Raw genomic sequence first — 15,947 nt, 5'->3', positions numbered from 1 at the left:
TCTACAGAAGCACAAATCAGGGACACCAAAGTTTACAAAGAGTTGCTTTGACAATGTTTGTGTCTGTGTCTGTGTGTGACATGTTCCTGTGTGTGTTCAGGATGTGTGTGTGTGTCCAGTGTGTGTGTGTTTGTGTTTGTTCAGGATGTGTGTGTGTGTGTGTGTGTGTGTAATTAATGGGAATAAGTGTGTTTTATATTACCATACAGTATAACATATGATCATTCAACAAGTCTCAAGTTACCTTAACTTCTCCTTTTGATACCTAGAAACATCTACATTAAAGGAATTAGTGAAAAGTGAGTTAACATTCTAATGTGAATGATGATGATTTCTAATATTGTGTCTGGTTTCATCCATCAGATGTCTGTGATATCACACTGGATCTAAACACAGTAGACAGATTCCTCTCTCTGTCTGAGGAGAACAGAAAGGTGACATGGAGGAGAGAGGAGCAGCCGAATCCTGATCACCCAGAGATATTTGAGGACTGGGAACAGGTGCTGTGTAGAGAGGGTCTGACTGGGCGCTGTTACTGGGAGGTAGAGTGGAGTGGGAGTGGGGCTGGTATAGGAGTGACATATAAAGGAATCAGCAGGAGAGGATGGGGTTATGACTGTTGGATTGGATACAATGACAAGTCCTGGAGTCTGACCTGCTCTGACAACGGTTACTCTGCCTGTCACAATAATATGTCCACTACCATAGACGTCCCCTCCTCGAGCTCCCACAGAGTAGGAGTGTATCTGGACTGGCCAGCCGGCACTCTGTCCTTCTACAGAGTCTCCTCTGATACACTGACCCACCTGAACACATTCCACTCCACATTCACTGAGCCCCTCTATCCAGGGTTTAGTGTTCTTGTTGACTCCTCAGTGTCCCTGTAAATAATAACCATGGTAACACTGACACACACACACACACACACTGGACACACACACACATTCTGACCACCACTTGGACTACGTTATATGCTGACCGTGTGTGTGTGTGTGTGTGTGTGTGTGTGTGTGTGTGTGTTTCACCCCTGACCTCCTCACACCGTCACACTGTCCATGTCTGCTTTTAGCTCCCACCTCTACTTCACTGTGTATAATGGACCTAATGCTTGTTATGTCACCTCTGGAACCAGTTATCAAACATACTGACCTTTCTGACCCTATCCCATGGCCCTACTTTCTAGAAATGAACATTTAAATTCCTCAGAGTTTTGTTTTGTGTCCATTTACTTATGTATTTGTTGTATATTGGGGTTGTGCCGCAGAGCATCATGGGGGTTTGTATGTGTTGAGATGATCACGTTCCAGATAAATGGTTGAACTGATTCCTGTCTCCTGTCTCATCATTATTTAATTGTTATACAGAAGTGGTTATGAAACCCACGAGACATAACAAAAGATTGGTGATGAGTAAGTCTGAATCTACAGGAACTATTCTATCTGGAAGAAGTGGGTTTTTACAACTGTTTAAAACTGTTATTTTCTGTGGTCCAGAATAGGCTAATGTTAGCACAGTGTATTGCTAGCAGAGGCAAGTGCATAGTCGAGCTAGCTAAGAAAGAGAGCTAACCAGTGGTGTAAAGTACTTAAGTAAAAATATAATGTACTTTTTACTCCATACATTTTCCCTGACACCCAAAAGTACTTGTTACATTTTGAATGCTTAGCAGGACAGAAAATGGTCCAATTCACACACTTATCAAGAGAACATCCCTACTGCCTCTGATATGGCAGACTCACTAAACACAAATGCTTTGTTTGTAAATTGTCTGAGTGTTGGAGTTTGCCTCTGGCTGAACGTACATTTTAAAAAACAAGAAAATCGTCTGGTTTGCTTTATGTAAGGAATTTGAAATGATTTATACTTGTACTTTTACTTTTGATACTTAAGTATATTTTAGCAATTACATTTACTTTTGATACTTAAGTATATTTTAAAACCAAATACTTTTAGACTTTTACTCAAGTAGTATTTTACTGGGTGACTTTCACTTTTAGTTGAGTCATTTTCTGTTAAGGTATCTTTACCTTTACACAAGTATGACAATTGGGTACTTTTTCCATCACTGGAGTTAACATCGTCATGGACGGCAGAAAAGGACGGGAGACGGACAGTGGAGCAGAAAAACCAGGATAGGACATCTATTCAACTGTGAAGACAAACCTTTTAATTAAATCTGCTAAATGAGCGAACTTAGGAGGAAATGTCAGTGAGTTAAGTGAATGAAGATCACGTGACTGAGGAAAATATTGCTTTGGTTGAGGACAATATTGAAGTGAGTGCCAATCAGGAGCTTATTGAGAAATGAACAATTATTGGAATTGATGGAAACATTGGACAGTTTGATAAAAGTATTGAGCAGTGGAGCTCATATACAGAACGGTTTGAATATTTTGTTATTGTAAATGACATGGATGAGGACAACATTGTGCCTACATGTTTTAGTGTAATGGGGCCAAAGACATTTAATTTACTAGGCAGCCTGCTACAGCCAGTCAGAACAGGTAATAAGACGTATGGGGATATTGTGGAGATACTTAAAGGACATTTTTCACCAGAACCACTAGTTAATGCTGAAAGGTTCAGGTTCCACATGACACATCAGGAAGAGGGAGAATCAGTAACAATGTTTGCTGCTGCATTAAAGAAACTACCAGAACACTGAGTTTAATGCTGTTCTAAATGACATCATTAGAGACAGACTAGTATGTGGGCTACGGAGTGAAGCTACACAAAAGAGACTGTTGACTGAAAGTCATCTGACCTTGGCAAAGGACATTGGAATCAGTGTGTCCATGGAACTAGCTGCTAAAGAGGCTCACCAGTTGAGTTCATCAGGAACTTAGTGGGTTCATCTAACAATCCTAATCACCAGCTGATACATTTTAATCTCATACACAGGGTATACCTTCCACCTAGAAAACATCATTTAATGAACATATTAACCTCTCTTCTGTGTGATCTATGTAATCAAGGTGCCTTTGGCTCCTTTATTCATATTCATATGTAGCAAAGAACTATTGACAGCTGGTTACCATAAAATACTGCAGTGGGTTTTTTACCCAACAGATTGCCCATTCATGATCATTTAGTGCAAATGTGTACCTTACTGATTTTATTATAATAATTGTATTTATCTGCAATAACTAGTTTCCATAATATACTGATATATATTTTAACAGTATTGTGTCTCTAGCTGTATAACCATTCCTGCTGCTATTTGTTCTGATATATATTTTAACAGTATTGTGTCTCTAGCTGTATAACCATTCCTGCTGCTATTTGTTCTGATATATATTTTAACAGTATTGTGTCTCTATCTGTATAACCATTCCTGCTGCTATTTGTTCTTGTCTGTGTTCCTTTGAAAATAAATAAAAAGTTAATCATAAAAAAGGAAAAGTGCACAGAGTTTCAACTGAAAATCAGAGACCGGGAAATCAAGTCACATGCTTCCACTGTGGCAAGGTGGGACATCAGACGTCTACATGCTGGTGTAAGGACATGGATTGTCCAGCCTGTGGTAAAAAGGGACATCAAGTATCAACATGCTGGTTTAAGGACATGGATTGTCCAGCCTGTGGTAAAAAGGGCCACATCGAACAAGCCTCCAGAAACAAAAAGAGAACAGAGAAATCACAAAAACGGGAAACAAGAAACAGGCATTCCAACGAAAGACACATAGACATGTTCACACTGTTGAGTAAGAGAACACTGAGGTGAGTGACTCATCAGACGAGGAAGTCACACTGAAAATCCTGACTTTTTCCTGGCGGGCCGCACGGCTACTATGTCTCCCCCTTGCTAGAGGGACAGCCGGTGGGTATCGATATTGACACAGGGGCAGCTGTATCTCTTGTGTCAGAATAAATACACTGAAACACCTTCCACTTCAACCAGCGCACCTCGTGTTAAAGACTTACACAGGTGAATCTGTCGCTGTGAGAGGCATCACTGATGTCACAGTTTAGGTAAACAGACAAACTGAAAAGCTGCCACTCTATGTTGTGAAAGGAGACTATGCATCACTACTGGGATGTTCATAGTTGGAGAAAATCACACTGGACTGGCCATCAGGGCATACAATGACACATGGAGACACAGACCTACCTGCCATCTTAAAGAAACAGACGTATTTAATGGACAGCTGGGTAGTATGAACGACATTACAGGGAAGCTTAGCATTAAGCCAGACAGCAAACCAACATTTCTGAAAGCAGGACCTGTACATTATGCTATCAGACCATAAGTCAAGGCTGACTTGGAGGCTTTAGTCAAGAACAAAGTACTGGAGCCGGTCAGCATGAGTGTGAATGCATGAGCAACACCCATCTACCAGTCATTAACACTAGAACCACCTGGCCTTTCAGCTAGTAGGGATGGGTAACTCAAATCCTCGGGGTGTCACACTTTCCCCCCATCCCTAGCAAACACAGCTGATTAAACTAATCGCATTCTAAATTGAAGATGATGATTCATTAATTATTGAAGTCAGGTGTATTAGCTGGGGCTGGGGAAAAAGTGTGACACCAATCAGGCCCAGAGGACTGGAGTTTTCCATCCCTGCACTAGAGCAAGGTGTGACACCAATCAGGCCCCGAGGACTGGAGTTGCCCATCCCTGCACTAGAGCAAGGTGTGACACCAATCAGGCCCCGAGGACTGGAGTTGCCCATCCCTGCACTAGAGCAAGGTGTGACAACATGGTTGATAAATAAACGCTTGATAAATAGTGCATAAACTATTGTAAAGGATTGATTGCATGAAGAAATATTAGTGGAAAAATATATTTTTTTGCCTGGGGCAAAATGTGACACCAATCAGGCCCTGAGGACCAACGACCACCAATCAGATCCCCGAGGACCAACGACCACCAATCAGGCCCCAGAGGACCAACGACCACCAATCAGGCCCCTGAGGACCAACGACCACCAATCAGGCCCCTGAGGACTGGAGTTTCCCATCCATGTGCTAGAGCAAGGTATCAAAATGGTTAATAAATAAACACTTGATAAATAGTAAAATAAATAGTGCATTAACAATTGTAAAGGATGAATTGCATAAATAAATATTTGTGTTAATATATTAATGACAAGATGTAAAAACAATAATGTGTTGATTGTATCAGACACTGTACCGAGCCTTTACACATGAACCAATCACGTCTTCTCTTTATGGTTCAGGTCCACAGTCAGCACACAGCTTCGGGGCTTTGTGTGAGCAAGCCCCACAAACAAATCGGTTGCCCTGCACACAGTGTTTATGGGACTTTTTCCGTCTGCTCTTACTTACTTGACATTGTGTCTCCTTTTTCCCCAGTGGGAGCTGTGGTGCTTGGGGAAGAGGGAGAACAGGACCTGCTGTCTTGACATTGTGTATTTTTCCCCAGTGGGAGCTGTGGTGCTTGGGGAAGAGGGAGAGGAGGACCTGCTGTCTTGACATTGTGTATTTTTCCCCAGTGGGAGCTGTGGTGCTTGGGGAAGAGGGAGAACAGGACCTGCTGTCTTGGCATTGTGTATTTTTCCCCAGTGGGAGCTGTGGTTCTTGGGGAAGAGGGAGAACAGGACCTGCTGTCTTGACATTGTGTATTTTTCCCCAGTGGGAGCTGTGGTTCTTGGGGAAGAGGGAGAACAGGACCTGCTGTCTTGACATTGTGTCTTTTTCCCCAGTGGGAGCTGTGGTGCTTGGGGAAGAGGGAGAGCAGGACCTGCTGACTTGACATTGTGTCTTTTATTTGGGCTCACGTGTCTCAAAACCACAGTCTCAGACAGTCTCTCACTCGGCTGACCTGGTTTCATCTTTCCCCAGATATGGAAAGACACTGAGTAAGTTGGTTTCAACATCCGCTGCTAACCAAAACGGAAGTCACATGCATCATTTTCAGTTTCTATCTGGTTTCTTTATTAAAAAAAATGTTTTAGGCCATTTAGCAGACGCTTTTATCCAAAGCGACTTACAGTCATGCATGCATAAATTTTTTGTGTATGGGTCGTCCCGGGGATCGAACCCACTACCTTGGCGTTACAAGCGCCGTGCTCTACCAGCTGAGCTACAGAGGACCACACTATTGGCCATTCATCCATTGACGACAGAATATTATGTTACTCGTTGTTGCTTAGTAGCCAGAGCAATGCTGGCACTAGAGTGGTCATGTGCTAAATGAATGAACAGCAGGGATGTTGGTGAGAAAAGTGATATTTGGAAATAGAGCTTCACCTCTTGAATTTGGAGAGTTATTTGATAAAGGTAAGTGTCATAGAAACTGCAGAATATGCTCTTTCAGATACAGCACTATATAGAAATCACAATGTTTTACCTGCATGGGACTCTGAAGGAGGATTTGGTAAAGAGATGCTCCTTTCCCTGCGTCTTTACGTTCAGCTCAGCGTTTTGCATTGGGGTGGAGAGAAAATGTAGCAATTTTATAACCAATTTCATGCAATTCTACATATTTTGCCATGGGGCAGAGAGAATTATTGCAGTTTTAAAGCAAATGTCCTGCAATTTTACCCATTTTGCCAAGATTGCTTGAGTTATCTTAATTAATTCAGACAATTTTGAGTGTATACTGGCTACGGCATCTCAAAAAACGACAAATAGGACTACTGCCTCTTTTTTCACGATTTTCAAGTGAAGGTCTTTTAAGGTCTTTTTAAGGGAGTATACTAGAACACTCGTTGGGTTTGGCTAGCCGAGTTCAGCGCCAGCCGAACTGAAGCATTATTCATGAGATTGATTCATGAGTTAAAACATGGGTAAGGCCACAATACAGGGTCCCATACAATCAATACATTACTCTTGTTTTCATATCTTTTCATGGATATCTTTTCACCAATATTTATTTATCTAATTCATCCTTTACAATTGTTTACGCACTATTTATCAAGCTTTGGCCCTCATGTTTACAGCAAATAATATGACCGTGAGCCTTGCAGGTTGATATAATTCTCTTTTACGTTTTACTTTGTAAAAAGAAGCTGTTACTGGACTGTATTACTGACTATAACTCTATTACTAATCACATCTATAAATACTATTTATCAAATGTATTACATTGTCATGTTTTTATTGTAAGGGAAACGAAAATATGCTACATGTTGCAGCAGGCCTTTGTAGAATATTATACAACGTCTAATCCTGAATGCTGATTGGTTATAATATAAAACATATCCTTACATTCATTTTATGTACATCTAAATATACAACTATTCAAAATAAGTAACAAAATATTCTTAAGACATGACTGCATTCAATCAAGCAATATATATTTTTTAGATGGTTTTTATTTAGATTGATAACAACCCAGTAGATGAATCTGATGCGTATGCTAAAGGAGATGCCCAACAACGTCCCCTACTGAAGTCTGAACGGTCTATAATGCAGTGCCTTCAGAAAGTCACACCCCTTGAATTTTTCCACATTTTGTTGTTACACAGCCTGAATTTAAAATGGATTAAATTGAGATGTTGTGTCACTGGCCTACACACGATACTCCATAATGTCAAAGTGGAATAATGTTTTTAGAAATTAATTAAAAATGAAAAGCTGAAATGTCTTGAGTCAACAAGTATTCAACCCCTTTGTTATGGCAAGCCTAAATAAGTTCAGGAGTAAAAATGTGCTTAACAAGACACATAATAAGTTCCATGGACTCACCTGTATGCAATAATAGTGTTTAACAGGATTTCTGAATGAAAACCTCATCTCTGTACCACACACAAACAATTATCTGTAAGGTCCCTCAGTCAAGCAGTGAATTTCAAACACAAATTCAACCACAAAGACCAGGGAGGTTTTCCAATGCCTCGCAAAGAAGGGCACCTATTGGTAGATGGGTAAAAATAAAATAAAAAGCAAACACTGAATATTCCTTTGAGCATGGTGAAGTTATTAATTACACTTTGGATGGTGTGTCACTACGAAGATACAGGTGTCCTTCTTAACTCTGTTGCCGGTGAGGAAGGAAACCGCTCAGGGATTTCACCATGAGGCCAATGGTGACTTTAAAACAGTTAGAGTTGAATGGCTGTGATAAGAGAAAACTGAGGATGGATCAACAACATTGTAGTTACTCCATAACACTAACCTAATTGACAGAGTGAAAAGAAGCCTGTACAGAATACATTCGCATTTCAGTCATTTAGCAGATGCTATGGTCCCCCGTGGGAATCAAACCCACAACCCTGGCGTTGCAAGCACCTTGCTCTACCAACTGAGCCACACGGGACACAAATATTACAGAACATGCATCCTGTTTGCAATAAAGCACTAAAGTAAAAATGCTAAATAATGTGGAAAAGAAATTCACTTTATGTCCTGAATAAAAAGTTTTATGTTTGGGGCAAATCCAACACAACACATCACTGAGTGCCGCTGTTTTCTTGGTGGTGGCTGCATCATGTTATGGGTCTGCTTGTCATCGACGAGGACTAGGGAGTTTTGGGGGGGGATAAAAAGAAAAGGAATAGAGCTAAGCACAGGACAATTCCTAGAGGAAAACCTGCTTCAGACTGCTTTCCTTCCACTGACTCCTCAGGAGAGTTCTGGACTCTGCCAGTGAGGCCACACCACCACAAGAGACTACAGGTGTCCGCCATCTTTAACCCCCCTCCTGCCTGAATGTCTTGTGGACTAGAGCGCCAGTTAACCCCCCTCCTGCCTGAACGTCTTGTGGACTAGAGCGCCAGTTAACCCCCCTCCTGCCTGAACGTCTTGTGGACTAGAGCGCCAGTTAACCCCCCTCCTGCCTGAACGTCTTGTGGAATAGAGCGCCATCTTTAACCCTCCTCCTGCCTGAACGTCTTGTGGACTAGAGCGCCAGTTAACCACCCTCCTGCCTGAACGTCTTGTGGACTAGAGCGCCAGTTAACCCCCCTCCTGCCTGAACGTCTTGTGGACTAGAGCGCCAGTTAACCCCCCTCCTGCCTGAACGTCTTGTGGACTAGAGCGCCAGTTAACCCCCCTCCTGCCTGAACGTCTTGTGGACTAGAGCGCCAGTTAACCCCCCTCCTGCCTGAACGTCTTGTGGACTAGAGCGCCAGTTAACCCCCCTCCTGCCTGAACGTCTTGTGGACTAGAGCGCCAGTTAACCACCCTCCTGCCTGAACGTCTTGTGGACTAGAGCGCCAGTTAACCCCCCTCCTGCCTGAACGTCTTGTGGACTAGAGCGCCAGTTAACCCCCCTCCTGCCTGAACGTCTTGTGGACTAGAGCGCCAGTTAACCCCCCTCCTGCCTGAACGTCTTGTGGACTAGAGCGCCAGTTAACCCCCCTCCTGCCTGAACGTCTTGTGGAATAGAGCGCCGGAGACACTAAAAGCATCTGAAACTTTTGTTGTGTCCGGCACACCCCACTCTTCCCGACACCACCATTCTCTTCTCTAGCAAATAAACCATCTATCTTCTGAATGAAGCTTGTAAGGTCAGTACAGTAGCCTCTGCTTCAGAGAGGGGAGGGGCAGGGAGCCTAAACACACCCACTGGTAAAGACTTTCAGCTGGCAGGCAGACACTGGAATAAGTTGGAGTGACAGAGTGAGGGCTTTGCATAAGCACTTCATAGCGTTATTTTGTGTGACTCGTAAAATAATGTTATTAACCAGTTGTTTTTAAAATATCAGTTCTGTTCTGGAACAGTATGGATCACTTTCGTTCCCGGTTCTGTTGCTGTTCCTTGAAAACATTTATTTCTGGTTTTCGGTTTTGTTGATCTTGCTTCCTCTCGACTGCCTTCCATTTTTTAAGACAATTATTTTCATTGTTACAGCGGCCAATGGAGTATCTGGTCAATAGATAGTTTCAAATCAAATCAAATCAATTACATTTTGTCTGGTCAATAGATAGGTTTCCACCCAATTTTCAAAAGGTTTCCATGCGAATATTCTAAAATCTGCATAAAACAATATGCGCATTTTCCCTCCAGAGATGTTCCCATCAAACTGATTTTTGGTGGATAAAAGACTGTACAATTACTTTTGTGGTTAAATTCCCATGTACCACATGAAAAACACAAGTTAAATGGGTTTCCATCGCATCGTCAACTCTACTGATGTCTTGTCACTAAAGCTGTTGCATTATATAGCAAATGTGCCCACTCCGGCCTTGGCACATGCCAACAACTCACAGATACAGTGTGGGTATGGCTATATCGATATTATTTGTATTTCACAAATGGCAGCTAAGCATCGATCATCGTGTTAGCTGAATAAGAGCCTTAATATTTATTGGAAAGGAGCATCAAGCTCGTCACCTTGCACTTTCACCAACCTGTGAAGTTCATCATAACTTATTTCATCTGTAGCCTAAAACTGCATGCTTTCCCGAGTCGTAGTGGGAGGACCACGCAACATATCGCGTGACTCCAAGTTTACTTTGATATGATGGTTATAGTGTATTATCAGTGCTTAATTTGATCCGGATCCTGCCGGAACAGGATCCGGCACCTCTCCGTTTTGGACTGTTTTGTTCAGGAACCTATTTGGCCGGATCCGGTACCTCTCCTGGCATGAAAGATAATTGTCACTTTTAGCAATGTAAAAATTCTAATAATCTCTCCCAGATCTCTCTCTGCTCTGACAGACATGAGCCTCCATCTCTCATCTCTCCAGCATTGCCCATCATTTATAGAGCCACGCCAAGGGTTCTGGAGGAGCTGCAGCACGCCTGATCAATTCAAATACATTTTACAAAGTTATAGAATTACTGCTGTCTGTTCAGAAATAAATGAAATAATTCAAAATAGCCTACTACACAATGAGAAAGCCTAAAATGTAGCCACAGAGGATAAATAGCTTATTTTTAAAATAACCTAGGCCCTGTGTAGCTCAGTTGGTAGAGCATGGCTTTTGGAACGCCAGGGTTGTGGGTTCGATTCCCACGGGGGGCCAGTATGAAAATGTATGCACTCACTAACTGTAAGTTGCTCTGGATAAGAACGTCTGCTAAATGACTAAAATGTAAATGGAGTGGAGCACAATAACAAGGCATACTGTCGGGAACGCGCGGCAAATCTGTCAGAGAAACTAAAACATTTTTAGGACTATAATTTCCTCCTCATATTGTAGCATACAATATGTCTCCACACACCCAGGCATAGGCTATTGATGGATTCAAGTTTGTTTTCATTGATCTCAGATTCTCAGTTTTTCAGTGTCAAAATAGCCTGTCATTTCGATCATTTGTGCGGTATTGCGCTTTCAAGACAAATGGGAACTCGGGGAAAAAATGAGGTAGAATCATGACATCAGTGGTCTTCAAATCAGAAAAGTCGGAGCTCTAGAAAGATGCCAGAATTCCCAGTAGGATGACCGTTTAAAACAAATGTTTCCAGTCGGAGCTCTAGAAAGAGGCCAGAATTCCCAGTAGGATGACTGTTTAAAACAAATGGTTCCAGTCGGAGCTCTAGAAAGAGGCCAGAATTCCCAGTTGGATGACCGTTTAAAACAAATGTTTCCAGTCGGAGCTCTAGAAAGAGGCCAGAATTCCCAGTTGGATGACCGTTTAAAACAAATGTTTCCAGTCGGAGCTCTAGAAAGAGGCCAGAATTCCCAGTTGGATGACCGTTTAAAACAAATGTTTCCAGTCGGAGCTCGTTTTTTCCCCATTTTCCAGTTGTCTTGAACTCATTAAAGTCGGAAGTCTGAGATTTCCCAGCTCAGAGTTTCCAGTTGTTTTGAACACGGCATTAATAAAGATTATGCCAGAGTCTCCAGTCAAGTAAAATGACGTGGAATTGCATGAAATGCGTTTATAAAAGGCCAAATTGCTAAAACACTAAAACCCATTGGCTGAACAAAGTTATCAGTTGCCTGGACTCATTTAGCTAATTATGCAGTCTGTTGTCAATACCTTAAACCATTTCACATGGTTAAACACAATATGCAGATCGCACTTAGACTTTTCAGCAAAACTCTAAACACATTCTCATTCTCCAAACACATTCTGCACTCTAATGCACATGTCATCCATACTGGTAAACACAAGTGGCAACAATCAAATACAAATAGAGAACACATGTCATTGATTGAACACAAACACTCAAAATGGATTTAACCTGTTTCAAATGATGCGACACAACCAATATAAGGCAGTTCAGAGAGCAAACAGGTTGTTGAAGGTGGGAAGGAGAAAGACTGAGAATGGATAGAAGAAACAATGTGAGAGGACGAGGACGAGGGCGTATGCGAGGTGGGCGACGAGGAGGAAGAGGAGGAGGAGGGCAAGAAAGAGGAAGAGGAGGACGAAGAGGAAGACAAAGAGTGGAAATATCTGATGAAATTCGAGCAACAGTCATAGACCATGTTCTTGTCCATGGACTGACAATGAGGGAAGCAGGACTTAGAGTGCAACCCAATTTGAGCCGATTTTCTGTGTCCACCATAGTAAGGACATTCAGAGAAGAGAACAGGTACAGTGTACTACTGTATTTTTGTCATTGCACATTTACTGTACTACACTATATGCAGCTGTTTCAATAGACGTTTGTAAAGTGAATCACTGTATGTATTGTACTGCATGAATATGTTTTGTAACTGCACAACTACTTTTTGTAGAATTGCAAGGCTGCCACATGCAGGTGGAAGGACAGCTATATTCACTCGGGAGCAAGAGGCCGTTATAGTTGGCATGGTCCTTCAAGATAATGCAATACGACTCAGAGAAATCCAGGAACGAGTGATACAAGACAAAACACACTTCCAGGGAATCGACAGTGTGAGCATTTCCACAACTGACCGTGTCCTCCGTCGTAACAGGATGCGAATGAAACAAGTATACAGAGTACCTTTTGAGCGCAACTCACCAAGGGTGAAAGAACTGCGAGCTCAGTATGTGCAAGTAAGTGTACATTCAGAAACATTTACTGTAATCCAGATTGTCTACAGTACTAACACATACTATGTGAATGACATTACTCTTCAGTACATCCAATGTATGTGAATCAGAAGTGCATACAGTAGGTCTAATTGTACTCTACAGTATAGCACTGTCTCTGTACCACTTACAAAATCCTACATACAGTATATTGTATTTCTACACAGACAATATTTGACTTGGAATCCTTGGACAGACCCCATGAGTTCATCTTTGTCGATGAATCAAGGCTTCAATCTAACAAAGAGGAGAAGGGAGAGGCCCGAAACATGATTGGACAGCGGGCCGTTGTTGAAGTCCCTGGTCAACGAGGTGGCGATGTCACAATCTGTGTTGCTATCAGCAACCATGGTGTTCTACATCACCATGTTACACTCGGGCCATATAACACCCGGCACCTTCTAAGATCTACGGCCAATCTAAGAGATATTTTATTTGAGCAGCAGGTTCAAGAGCAGCAGGGTCAAGAGCTAAATGAGAATCCCATTCCCACCTATGTGATAGTGTGGGACAATGTCAGTTTCCACCGAGCTGCTCAGGTAAGGGAATGGTTTAACATCAATGGGCAGTTTATGACCTTGTACCTCCCTCCATACTCGCCTTTCCTGAATCCGATTGAGGAGTTTTTCTCCTCTTGGAGATGGAAAGTGTATGATAGACAACCCTACACCAGAGTAAATCTGCTGCAAGCCATGGATTTAGCCTGTGGTGATATAGGTGAGGAATCATGTCAGGGCTGGATACGGCACACAAGAGGCTTCTTCCCCCTGTTGCCTCAGGAGGGACAATATTGCTTGTGATGTGGACGAAGTGCTCTGGCCTGACCCAGCCCAAAGACAAGAAGAAGCACATTGATCACATGTTCACTCCTTTGATGTTTGTCCCTTTTAGTATTGTATACTGTAGTACAGTGCATTGTAGGCTGTATACTGTACAATGGACAAATTGTATGGCCCTGAACATTGTGCTTTCCATTTGTTAACAGTACTGACTGCTCAATAGATTTTGACTGGTTGCAGGTTCATATCAACAAAGAACAAGAATTACAGTATCACAGAGACAAAGGACAAGTTTGTGAGATGCAGGGTACAGTACTGTAAAAATAGGGGTACAAGGAGGAGGAAGAACAAAAAACTAAATTGCAAAGAGCAAAGCAGAGTAGTAATTTCTGATCCATTTGGAGCTACTATGATAGAACATGTTTTCGTTCATCAAAAGACAATGACGGAAAAACATGAAATTTGTTTTGAGATTTAAAATGTACTTCTCCCTGAGAACTGTATGTTTTGAACAATGTGTTTTCTATTTTTCGGTGTATTGTTTACTGACTGCTTGAGAGAGTATATCATTTTGATCACTTTGTTTATGATTTGAGAGCAGTGTTTGATTTTGAACACAGGTAAAAACTGTTTTGAGGGCGAATGTTTCATTTTGCGAGAGGAGTCAGAGGTTTTGTAAATAGTGCTTGAAGATGAGGTTTTGCGTTTAATGTTTTCAGGAAATGGAGCAAGGTTTCAGAAATTGTGTTTTAGCAATTGAGAACAACTGTAATGCCAAACACCACAGACTACAATTAAAATGTACTTTCCATAAATATGACCATTTACGTCACATTAAATTAATCTATTTTTCATATATCACTTCTAAACTGACAAATAAACATCAAATATACCTTTTACAAATACATCAGCACGTTCAAAACATTTGTTTCAAGCAATAGAGCATATGCTTTGAATACTGGTCTGTAGGGCAAATATGCAGTTTTGGCCAAATTCCCATATCACTTTGCTCAATGTGTCACATCCAAGGCTTTTGTATGGCTGTTGAAATGTGCAGAACAGTAATCAGCTATGCCTGCCCCATATGTACGGCCCTCTTTGAGTTGTTGCTGGTGCTGCTTTACTTTCTTGACTGTGTCATGTGACCTGCGCCTCCCCTTGTCACACTCCATTGAAGCAGCATCAGCTCTCACAACTCCTCTCTGATTGCTTCCAGTGTCACCAAAGTGCTGCCAATACACAATTAGTCCATCCCATTTGATATAGCAGTGGCTCCCTCATTGAACGTGGCTACTGCCATACTGGCAATGAGGCTTTTGCCCAAGAAGACAGTTTTGGGGCGTCACAACCATATTAGAGTTCAGACGTTCATTTGCATTCTGGGTTTCTCAGTGAAACATTCTTTTGAGGACGTTATCATTTGACATCCTATGATATACAGGTACCATTTTCTGTGCATCCTCTCAATTAAAGAATGTATGGCCTCCATGTTTTTTGTGACTGGGTGGATCTTCACCATTTTCTAGGGCTGGCTGGTACCAGCACCAATGTACACACCTATCCCGTAGTTGGAAGTGAATCCTCTCTTGTGCCAAGAGCCATCAAAGGATCCATGAATGTCTATGATGGCATCCTCATCCTCCTTCAGCAACTCTGCTATGTCTGGGTCTATATCTGCATATTCTAATTAGCTTTGCAGCACTCCCCATTGGCTGTTGCCCTCTCTGAATCTCTGCAACTAAAGTGGGGGGGAAAAGTACTTATTATGATGTCTGTCGACATTACAGTCATAACTGCAGGACTAAATATCAGCATGTTACCCTATGTACATATTAGCATATCAGCATGTTACCCTATGTACATATTAGCATATCAGCATGCTTTTACTTTATGTAAAGCTAATTTCTCAGTAATCACAGTTGGCTACTAAATATTATTTACACACAGCAAGTCACCTGACAATAATGGGCTACTCTCCCTTTTTATTGACCTGTCACTCTCCTGTCATGTCTCTGATATGAGCTGAGACTCAAGGAAGGAATCCCTAGGACTTTGTTTATTTTCTTTAGAGCTGCATAACCAAGTCCAAGTTCGTGTGCTAGAAGAACCATCCTCACATTTATATAAAATGCCACATCTCCCCTGGAGCCCTCCTGCAGCCTGGAGGAAGTGGAAACACTCCTCCTAAATGCATCACGATCACCTTCTCAGGGTGCACATTCTATCATGACAGAATTACAGAATCCCTGGTTGGTGGAGGTCTATGGTGATTTTCAGTCCAGTGTTTAGACACTTAGGGCAA

At 41.9% G+C, this 15,947-nt stretch overlaps 1 protein-coding gene across 1 annotated transcript in view; it reads left to right on the top strand.

Moving 5' to 3' along the window:
* Positions 1–15,947, top strand: part of LOC311125132 (NLR family CARD domain-containing protein 3-like) — a gene marked incomplete at its 3' end in the record, with an annotated part of 273,187 nt that overhangs the window by 32,776 nt on the left and 224,464 nt on the right. The window lies entirely within an intron of this gene.

The sequence above is a fragment of the Coregonus lavaretus genome (genome assembly GCF_964263955.1).
Source record: "Coregonus lavaretus genome assembly, contig: HAP1_SCAFFOLD_254, whole genome shotgun sequence".
Classification (NCBI taxonomy): Eukaryota; Metazoa; Chordata; class Actinopteri; order Salmoniformes; family Salmonidae; genus Coregonus; species Coregonus lavaretus.
This window is presented reverse-complemented; position numbering and strand designations above follow the sequence as displayed.